Source organism: Cynocephalus volans, chromosome 11, assembly GCF_027409185.1.
Source record: "Cynocephalus volans isolate mCynVol1 chromosome 11, mCynVol1.pri, whole genome shotgun sequence".
Lineage (NCBI taxonomy): Eukaryota > Metazoa > Chordata > Mammalia > Dermoptera > Cynocephalidae > Cynocephalus > Cynocephalus volans.
The window spans coordinates 104,071,968-104,083,178 of NC_084470.1; the positions used below are offsets into that span (position 1 = coordinate 104,071,968).

The 11,211-nt window shown below is 41.3% G+C and overlaps 1 pseudogene; it reads left to right on the top strand.

Annotated features, from left to right (window-relative positions):
- Positions 1–3,401: 3,401 nt before the first annotated feature.
- On the top strand, positions 3,402–3,719 carry LOC134390537 (large ribosomal subunit protein eL36-like; annotated as a pseudogene).
- The last annotated feature ends 7,492 nt before the right edge of the window (positions 3,720–11,211 follow it).

Consider the following 11,211-nt stretch of genomic DNA (forward strand, 5'->3'; position numbering starts at 1 on the left):
TCTTGTACACTTTGGATCCTGACGTAGCAGGTCCTACATCAAGGGAGTTAAAACTGTCATACTTGTTGATGGCTTCTGGCTTTCTATGTGCCTGAGGATCCCCAGAAATAGCTCTTGGGTCTACACACACCTCTTCCATTTGGAGCTGAATTTCTTCTCTGGACTTCATCAATTCTGGGCTTAGAGTACCTTGGCATCTTTCCAAAGTTCTCTGGCATTGGATAGATTGGTTGTTCTTCCCACAAAGTGGAGTGGGAGGAGATTAGTGCTCCTGCTCCCCACTCTGGGGTAACTAGAGGGCTCCATTCATGGGAATGAGGCATTCCTAGTGCCTGAGTCTCAGGTAGGCCACACCTCTCAGAGCCTTCCAAATGCTTGCCCAGTGGACAAAACCATTGACCAAGCGATCAAGGCAAAGAACAGTGAAGTAGTTAATGGTCTTTGTCAGGCAAGGGTGAGATGTGGGCATCAGTGATGTAGTGAAATCCTAAGCACAAAAAGCATGATCTGTCTGAACAAGGACAAAGTGCGGGTCTGATGGAGACAGCACTGAGCTTGGAGTTGCACCTCTAGCCACCACAGCTGAGGACACCAGACAAGTCCTTAAACTGTCCAGAACCTCAGTTCCCTTCTAAAGTGCAGAAAATAACTGACTTCAGGCTCATTGTGAGGAGAAAGGGCTCTGTAAAGCAAAGAAGCAACTCTCACCTTCCCCCAAGGAAAGGAGGAGAAAAGTAATAGAATACTAATAATGTAGATGTTATTTGGACTTCCTGATAACAAACATTAAGCTGTTCTGTTTTTTCAGATGAATGAAATCTACTTCTATTACCTTTAAGAAGGAAATCGTCAACTCTCTGTGAGAGGTGATGAGATGAGTGCAGAAGCCAGGTCACTGGTACTTGGGGCCTCTTTCTGAGAAGGCCTGCTGTCATCTGAGCCACTCTACCCAGAAATTCCCAGGGCTGCCAAATCCATCCTTCAGCCTTTGCTTTGGTGTGAAGAGCTCTCCTTCTGCTCTCCGTTCTGCCTTGCCTGGCTGTACCACGCTCACTTTCCTCTGTTCAGGCAGATGGCACTGCACCAGCTCTTAATCTAGACTCCACAGATCCCTAGAGGTTGCAAGGAAACCCTGAACTCTGGGGCCACACCTGTATCAGTACCTTAACCCTGGATGCCAATTACCCACAGCCCCTCCTACATAACACCTTCCCTGAGGAATGTCACTGCTCTTTGACTCTCCATGACATTAACTCTGCTCAAAATTTCACACGATTTCTTCACTACACACTGAGGCCTTCTCCAACCAACCAAGCAACCCCTAAGTGCCCTAATGTAGATGTACAAGTGGAGATGTATAAAGACCCATCTACTGGTCTTTGAGCAATGGATGTCTCTGAATACACTGGTGACAATCCATATGCATCCAAGTGCTGCCTACTTTCCCAGGAATTTCTACCTCATGTGAGACTTCTTACTTCCTCCATTATAACCTAAGCCAGACCTGGTCAATCCAACAGACTGTGGAGCCTGGGTAACTGCTACAGGCTGATGAGACCTTAGAAAATGTGGACTGGTTTAGCCCCAAACAAATGAACAGGATAGAAAAAAACCTCTGAGTCCAGTGCTCTTTCTATTTTACAGTGCTGCTCTTTGGATGTTTGGAGCTAGTGTAAAGAAAAGACAGGCCAAGGAGAAAAACCACGGAACTGGAGCAGAGATTTCACCAACTCTTCAGCCTTATGGATAACCTCTGATAACCTCAATTGGAAATAGTTCAATGTTTGGGGCTAAACTCCCGCTCCTATAAAGGACCCGCTGTATCAAGAAGGGAAAGTTAAAGGAATTTTTAACAATAAATGTTTGTTAAATTGAATTGCACGTGAAAAGGACACCTCTTAATCCTGTAGATTCTTTGAACTCAGATCTGTTGCAAAAGGAAATGTTCAAGCCAGCAATACTTGTCCTATTTACTTTGGAGCCTTTGGAAACACAGTTCCAGTTTTTAACATATTTGTTAAGCAAGTGGGATTGATAATCTTGTTAAAGAATTCAGCTATTAACAGGGCAAAACCAATACACAGAGCAATGTCTTACCAACATTGCAAATTCCTTTCACCACTGTTCTGAAGCTGGAACAAAGACTGGAGTTTTGGGTTTCCATGAATGGGAAGGAGATAACTGGACAGAGGCATTTCACTGCAGAGTGAGAAAAAGCCCATAGCATAAAACGGGAACCCATGGAGGAATAATAAAAGAACTGATAAACATTGAAGAGTGACATTATCAATATTAAATCCTGAAAAAAATATTTTTTTACTAAAAATCAGTGAGCTAGTGCCAGAGTAAAATTCCTTGTCCTGTAGCAATATTTTAAATAGTTCTGCATTTCCTAGAAAATGATCTAGCCTTGAGTTTCTAGCAATAATGCTTCTGCTGTCCACTCAGCCATGCCAGTCAAACATGCCCCTGTGCACAAAACTTTATACAACTATCAAGAATATGTTTCTGGGTTTGTTCTGGAAATTACTGTATTCACACTCGTCATTCCCTCCCCCCCTTTTTAAAAAAAATTTACTTGCAGATAAAAGAGGAGGTAGGGATAAGGGCAGGCAGGTAGGAGAAATACTGTTCTCAGGGAACCAGTTGTGTCTCAGAGACCACTTTCTAAGGCTGAAAAGCAGCGTCTATAAGAAGCCTACAGAAAACAGTGACATCTTTCTGAGAGTGAAGAGCCGTTTGAAGGAATTTTGCTGTTAAGTTCTATGAGCCAGGGTTTAGTTCGTTCTCCCTGTAAGGAATTGGGAACATCTTAGGGACACCTATGCTAAGCGTCCACATAGCACAAGATGTTTATAAAGACTGTGTGTCTGTTGGAATAAGTGCTTCCCAATATGGCTGGAAGAAACAGTTATGAGCAAAATGTTTGTGTTTCCCCCAAATTCATATGTTGAAGCCCTAACCCCCAATGTGATGGATTCAAAGGAGGGGACTTTGGAGATAATTAAGTTTAGATTAGATCTATTATAAGAAGAGGAAGACACAGAGATTTTTCTGTGTCCACATGTCCAAACCAAAGAAAGGCTATGTGAGCACACAGTGAGAAGGTGGCTGTCTACAAGGCAGGAAGAGAGCCCTCACCAAAGCCCAAACCTGCCGGGGCCTTGACCTTGGACTTCCAGCCTCCAAAACTGTGAGAAATAAATGTCTGTTGTTTAGAAAAGCAATCTGTGGTATTTTGTTATAGCAGCCTAAGATAACTAAGTCAGAAACCCCACGATAAGCAGCTTCTCTCTGATCCCCTTACACATGTTTTCATGGGAATCTGTTTTTGAGCCATGGGTGAGGGGCTCTTAGGATTTGGAGAATTGGTCCACAGCAGCCACTGAGGAGCAGCAGCCATGGCTCTGTGCTACTCTATGGCCATGGGCCCCAACAAGGGCCATAAGGTGACCAAGATCTTGAGTAAGCTAACGCTCAGCCACTGCTGTGGGCACCTCACCAAGCACACAAAGTTCCTGTAGGACCTGATCCAAGAGGCATGTGGCTTTGCCCCATGGGAGCGCCACACCATGGAGCTGCTCAAGGTCTCCAAGGACAAACGGGCCCTCAAGTTCAATAAGAAAAGTGTGGGGACATACTTCCATGGCAAGAGTAAACTAGAGGAACTGAGCAACATCCTGGCCACCATGAGGAAAGCAGCTGCCAAGAAGGACTGAGCCCTCCTTCCCTCTGTGCAGAAAAAACTTTTATAGAAAAACAAAAGATTTGGAGAATTGAGGCTACACCTCAGTGGGGAAGGGGCAACTTCATCTGCAACAGAAATCCACAACAGGTAGAACTGTCTTCCTTACCTGGACTCTGCCTTTCCTTCCTTTATTTGTTACACACACACACACACACACACACACACACACACACACACACACACATCCTCTGGTTATGTCTTCTCTTTAAATGAAGATACCTGATCTCCCTTATCTCAGTGCCTGATAATCACTGTGCACCCAGTTACCCAAGTCAGAAACCAGATAGTCATTCCTCAGTCTTCTGTCTCCTTACCCCTTGCATAAAAACTATGTAAGTTCAGGTCCTCCAAGAAGCAGACACCAAGATGACCAGGATTTTTTGAGGAGAAATGCCTTTGTGAGAAAAAAATTGGAAGGGAGCTGTGTAAGACCAGGACATCTATCAGATCACAGTGCAAGTCCGAGAGAAGCTTGAGGGAAAGCGTCCTAGGCTGCCCTGTCCAAGGCTGTCCTTATGTAAGGAAGGTTCAGCAAAGTCATCAGGGAGTCCTCAAGCCAAAGTCAGTTATTATAGGGGTCCTGTGTCTCCCAGCAATGGGTCTTCCTCTGTATTCTTTTATTTCTCTTTTTCTTCGTTAGTGCACAATACAGTATTGTTATATCTCAGTATTCTTGCTACATGCAGTCATTGGCTGGAAGCAACCTGTGGGATGAGTGGTCTGGGCAGAAACTCAGGGATGTATTTCATAGTGCAGCAGCTGGGGCCCTTATCAGTTATGCCCCTCTCATGGAGGCCTACCTCATAACCACCACAGTGCACCCCTTGAGCTGCGCAGATCTACCTCTCCACACAGGTTGGTTCCCAAAGGCCTTCCTTCCTGAGGGAAAAATAGAAAGAATAGGTTAGTAAGATGAACTACAGCTTGTCACTTGAGTTGATCTCAGGGATGCAACTCATCCCGTCCTTCCTCCAATATCCATTGAAAATTACCTTCACCTTCAGAGGTAACATCATCGGGTGTTGGCAGCTTAGCAGGTTGTGCAACTTGCCTCCCTAGACTGCCCGAATGCTTGATACTTACACCCATCTCAGTTCAGGGTTGCTGCACATGTCTGTTCACAGTCACAGTGGCAAGTGAGTACCAGGAGGCACCAGAGCGCTCTCCCAGGTTCTGTACAGATTCTTCCCTGCTGCTATTGTGTGAAAGCAGCCTTACCTGCTCCTGCTGATCAGGGTTAATAACTTCTACCAGTGTAACTGTTCTTTTTCCTTGCTGGTCCTGAGCACAATGAGTTCAACACGTCCTGCAGTAGTTTGTAATTCAGTGGGTCCCTTGCAGTGCCCCCTGGCAAGAATCTTCTTCATTTGGGACCAGAACCTCCAATGCTGAAGAGCTCAGAGTTGCAGGGATAAGAAGCACAAAATCCCCTATTAGGTCATTAAGAAGTGATGGTCAGTGGGGCCACTCCTGTTTACACCCCCTTGATTCCTGGATCCATGAATCCTTCCTATTGGGAACAGAGCATCACATACAGGTCTCTGAATTGACATAAACATACTGCGTCCTGAAGGATGGCACCACACTCTTCTAGAATGTTTCTTCCAAGCTAGCACTTCAGCTGCACCTTTCTAAAGCCATTCCAGAAAGCTGCCTCTGAATGGTGTGATATATGACACAACCAGTAAATCCCATGGGCATGGGTCCACTCCTGCACCTCCATCACTGTAAAGTAGTGCTTGAATGTTGTGCTACATGAAATTCCGTGCCTGTGGGTCAGGCATTCCATAACCCCCAAATATGCTATCGCTGAGGCTTCATAGGCAGAAAATAAAAACTCATACCTGGAATTTTCATTCCTGTGGGGATAAGCCATTATCTCTTCTAATGTATGATGTTTAAATTTATCTGGCAACTTGACTGGGCTAAGGGATGCCCAGATAGCTGGTAAAACATTATTTCTGGGTGTATCTGTGAAAGCACTTCTGAAAGAAATTAGCATTTAAATCAGTAGACTGAGTACAGAAAAAAGTTTTGTGCCCTTACCAAACTGGGTGGGCACCATTCAATTTGTTAAAGGCCTGGATAGAACAAAAAGGCTGAAGAAGAGTGAATTCTCTCTCTCTCTCTCTCTCTCTCTCTCTCATATCTCTATCTCTATCTCTATCTATCTATCATCTATCTATCTATCTATCTATCTATCTATCTATCTATCTATCTATCTATCTATCTATCATCTATATGTCTTCATGAGCTGGGAAATCCATCTTCTCCTGCCTTTGGACATCAGAGCACCTAGTTCTTGAGCCTTCAGATTACATGACTTACTCCAGCTCCCACCAACTCCCCAGCCACAGTTCTCATGTCTTAGGACTTGGACTGAATTATACCACTGGTTTTCTGGCTCTTCAACTTGCAGATGGCAGATCATGGAACTTCTTGGCTTCCATAATTGTTTGAGCCAATTCCCATGATAAATCTTCTCATATATATCCATATATATATATCTCCACGTATATACCCATATATATATATATATATATATATATCATCGGTTCTGTTTCTCCTGAGAATGCTGACTAACACATAAATGGAAAGGACCTGATGTAGTCAATCAACTTGACACCAAGTTGCCAATTGTTCTCCTCAAGAAATCGTGCCATATCGAAGACTTAGTCTTGATCTCCGTTGCTGATAAGTTGGACATTCAGAGGCAGAAGTAGTTAGATCAGTCTTGGTAAGTGGGAGGCTATGCTGCTGGGCCAATACATGGCCTCCATCTCTGCCTTGATAGCCATTCCATTCCTGTGCCCATCGTGCAAGTTCTGGAGTGGTAACCACTGCTAGATCATCAGCAGTACCCCAGTGCTCCTGTGAGGTGTCTCACTGTAGTTTTAATTTACATTTCTCTGATAACTCATGAGTTTAAGCATCTCTTAACATGAAAGTAGCTGTTTGGTTTCTTTTTCTATAAATTACCATTTCATGTACTTTGGTCATCTTTCTTTTGTAAATCTACAACTTTTATTGTAAATCTACAACTTCCTTATAGAATCGAGATATTAGTCTGGTGTTGGTTTTAAACGTCGCAACTATCTTTTCCCAGTATGTCATCTGGTTTAATTTGTATTTGGTGTCCTCTATTTAACAGATATTCTTATTTTGATGTGATAAATACAAGAGTTATTTCATTGATTAATTTGTGCTTTGGGGATCTTTTTGAAGAAGACCTTCCTCATCCCTAAGTCACAAAAATATTGACCTACATTTTTTCATTTTTTTCTTCATAATTTTGTAGTACATTTATTCATCTGGAGTCCGTGTTTGCACAGGATAAGACATTAAGATTGATTTTTTTTTTCTCCCTATGGAGAACCAGTTTCCCAACATCATCTACAAAACAGTTCATGCTTTCTCCACTGGGTTGTGATGCCAATGCTATCACATAGTAAGTCTCCATGTGTATGTCCCCATAGGTCCAGCTGTCTCTGAGTTTTTTCTTTTGTTCCAGTGATCTATTGTTCTGTTCCTATACCTGTACTTTTTAAATCCCACTGGATTTTTTAGTATGTCTTAATCCATGGCAAATATTGAGGGACTGCATCCTTTTCTGGTTTCTCCACATACCCTCAAAGCAGCTACATCAGCAGGGTGAAATGGCTGCAGAAGGCAGAACAAATTGATAGAAATGAATAAAGCGTTAAGAAACAGGTAAAAATAAATAAATAAATATTGTGACTGGATGGAACACATTCTTGGAGGAAACCAAGAAAAAAAAGGAAGAAGAGGAGGGGGAGGAGGAAGAGAAAGAGAAAAAGAGACAAGTGTCAGCAGCAATGACAGCTTTTGGAGGTGAAGAATTTGAAAATTTTGGAATTATTTAGGAGGAAAAACCACAAACTTTTAGTAAAATTATAGTCCAAAATAAATGCATGATGTGATATGAGCATAAATTTTATCCCAAGAGATCTCATCAGGATTTGGGAAAAATGACAACATCAGCAGCATAATTTTTAAATCTCTCCAAATCCTCATATAAAAACAGGCAGAACAAACATACGGTAAAACTAGAATCCCACAGGCAACATTTACAACAAAACTAGGTGACAAGGTATCCCCATAAATACCCAAAACAAGTGCATAGTGACAAACCACCAACAGCCCCAAGAATCCCATTTTCTATCAGCTCTGTGCTGGAAAAAGCAGAGAGAGGCAATCAGACCTGAAAGCAGGAGAAATTCAAAGTATCCAACAGGTATTCATTAGAATGTGGCAAGATAACGTGAGAACAACTCTGAAACCGGGAGAGGTTTTGTTCAGCATAGTAGTAGAGGAGGGCAAGGAGCCCACAGTAAACTCTGAACGGACAGAATAGCCTGAACGTCTGTGAACTCTGAAAACTGAACAGCCAGTCCTCCTCTCCAGCACAGACCCCCACACTGAGGAGAAACCGACAGGAATCAGAACCATGCAAGATAGGGGATTCCACTTGCAGAAAGATGGAGTACAGGGACTAGGTTTACCCTTTCACCTGAAACAAACTAAAAATAGACAAAATGTACGAAGAAATGGTTTTTAAGATGCTGAACATCAGGCAATGAAGGGAAGTAATCCCTGAAATATGAGAAACAAACAAGGTGAGTCCTATGACTGTCCCAGCTTACTGCCTCACGAGAAGTTCAACGTTACAGTGCAGGGAAGAGGAACTCAGGCAGAGCCCATGGACTCCTTGCATTAAAAGACAGAGCTGAGCATCCAAGAAGATTGAGGCAGCAGACTAGCAGAGAGGAGTGAGCTTCACACAGTAAAAACCTGGGAGATATACAGAGAGTCACTCTTAAACTTCAGCAGAGTAGTAATCAGCATGAGGAAAGAACCAGAAGGGATGAGAGAGAAGAGTATCTGACACTCACACAGGGCTGGGAATAGTGCCTGTTCCCACCAGTCAGGCTGGAAAACTTCAAAATTCATGGTGTATTGGGTAAAGACCTCAGAAGGCTCTTGTCTCTGTACTTGGGAAAAATTAGCCTTACACTACACACACCTCTGACACTGCCTAAGAAATTTTGAAAGCAAGACCCCAAAGGATCAAATAACTCAACTGGGTCCCAGAATAAACCTCAAGCACATTTATAGGAAAACAAAAACATGTAGCACAGAACAAAGTAAAAATTTTGATACTTCACATTTAATCAAAAATTGCCAAGCATGCAAAGAAGTAGGAAAACACATAATGAAGAGAAAACTCAATCAATTGAAACCAACCTGGAACAGACACATATAGTAGAATTGTCAAAGACATTAAAACAGTTATCATAAAAGTATTCTATTTGTTCAAAAAAGTTGAGAGACATGGAAGATATAAAAAAGACCCAAATCAAACTTCCAGAAGTGAAAAATACAACGTCAGAGATGAAAAATACTCTGGATGGGATTAAAGGCAGATCTCACATTGCAGAAGAAAAGAATAGTGAACCCGAAGCATAATAATAGAAACTATCCAAAAATAAAACACAGTGAATTTTTTAAATGAATAAGGATCTGTGAATTGTGGGATGTCAAGCCATCTAATACTCATATATGCGTAATTAGCATCCCCAGAGAAGAGGAAAGAGAGCGAAAGTAGAGAAAATAGTTGCAAAAATAATGCCCAAAATGTTTTCAAGTTTGATGGAAATTATAAAACCACAGATCCAAAAGCTCAATTAACCTCAAGCCCAAAAACATGAATAAACTATACTAAGGCACATTGTAATCAAATTGCTCAAATCTGGGTAAAGAAAAAATATTAAGAGTAGTCAGAGATACCAGCAATAAACACAAGTGAAATTTTAATTAAAAATACAAGACCATTTACATTAGCACCCCCCAAAAATTAAATACTTAGGTATAAATCCAACAGAATATGTACAAGATCTATATGAGGAAAACTACAAAGCTCTAATGAAAGAAATCAAAGAATTAAATAAATGGAAAGATATTCCATGTTCATGGGTAGGAAAACTCAATATTGTCAGGACAGCAGTTCTCCCAACTTGATCTATAGATTCAGTGCAATATCAATCAAAATCCTGGCAATTTTTTTATGGATATTGGCAAACTGATTCTAATGATCACATGGAGAGGCAAAAGACCTACAACAGCCAGCACAATATTGAAGGGGAAGAAGACTGACTTCATGCCTTACTACAAAGCCACAGCAATCAAAACGGTGTGGTACTGGTAAAAGAACAGACAAATAGATCAATGAAACAACATAGAGAGCCCAGAAATAGACACACATAAATAGGGTCAACTGATTTTTGACAAAGGAACAAAGGCAACGCGATGGAGAAAAGATACTTTTTCCAACAAATGGTGCTAGAACTGGACATCCACATGCAAAAAAAAAAAATTAACCCAGACACAGACATTAACACCCTTCACAGAAATTAACCCAAACTGGATAACAGAGTTAAATGTAAAACACAAAACGGTGAAACTCCTAGAAAATAACAGGAGAAAACCTAGATGACCTAGCATTTGGCAATGACTTTGTAGATACAACAACAAGGGAAAATCCAAAAAAGAAAGAAATGATAAGCTAGATTTCATTAACATGAAATATTCCTGCTCTGTGAAAGATACTGTCAAGAGAATAAAAAGAGAAGCCACAGACTGAAAGAAAATATTTGCAAAAGACATATGTGATAAAGGATTGCTATCCAAAATTTACAAAGAACTGTTCAAACTCAACAATAAGAACACAAACAACTCAATTAAAACACGGGCCAAACAAGCCCTTAATAGACACGTCACCAAAGAAGACAGGAAGATGGCAAAAAAGCAAATGAAAAAATGTACATCTCATGTGTCATCAGGGAAGTGCAAAGTAAAACCATAATGAGATGATACCACACACCAATAGAATAGCCAAATTTTAGAACATCAACAATACCAAATATCGACAAGGATGTGGAGCAACGGAAACCTCATTCCTTGCTGGTAGGAATGCAAAACGGTACAGCTACTTTGGAAGACAATTTGGCAATTCTTTACAAAACTAAACATACTCTTAACATATGATTCAGTGATCACAGTCCTAGGTATTTACCCAAAGGAGCCGATTGCTTACGTCCACACAGAAACCTGAACACGGATGTTTACAGCAGCTTTATTTATAAATGCCAAAGCTTGGAAGCAGCCACGTTGTCCTTCAATAGGTGAATGGGTAATAAACCATGGTACATCCAGACAATGGCATATTATTCAGCACGAAAAAGAAATGAGCTCTCAAGCAGTGAAAAGATGTGTGGGAGATTTAAATGCATATTATTAAGTGAAAGTGTCCAGTCTGAAAAGGCTACATACTTTATGATTCCAGCTGTTCCAGAAAAGGTAAAATTATGGAGACAGTAAAAAGATCAATGGTTGACAGGAGTTGGGGAGAAGGAGAAAATATATAGGCAGAGCACAGAGGATGT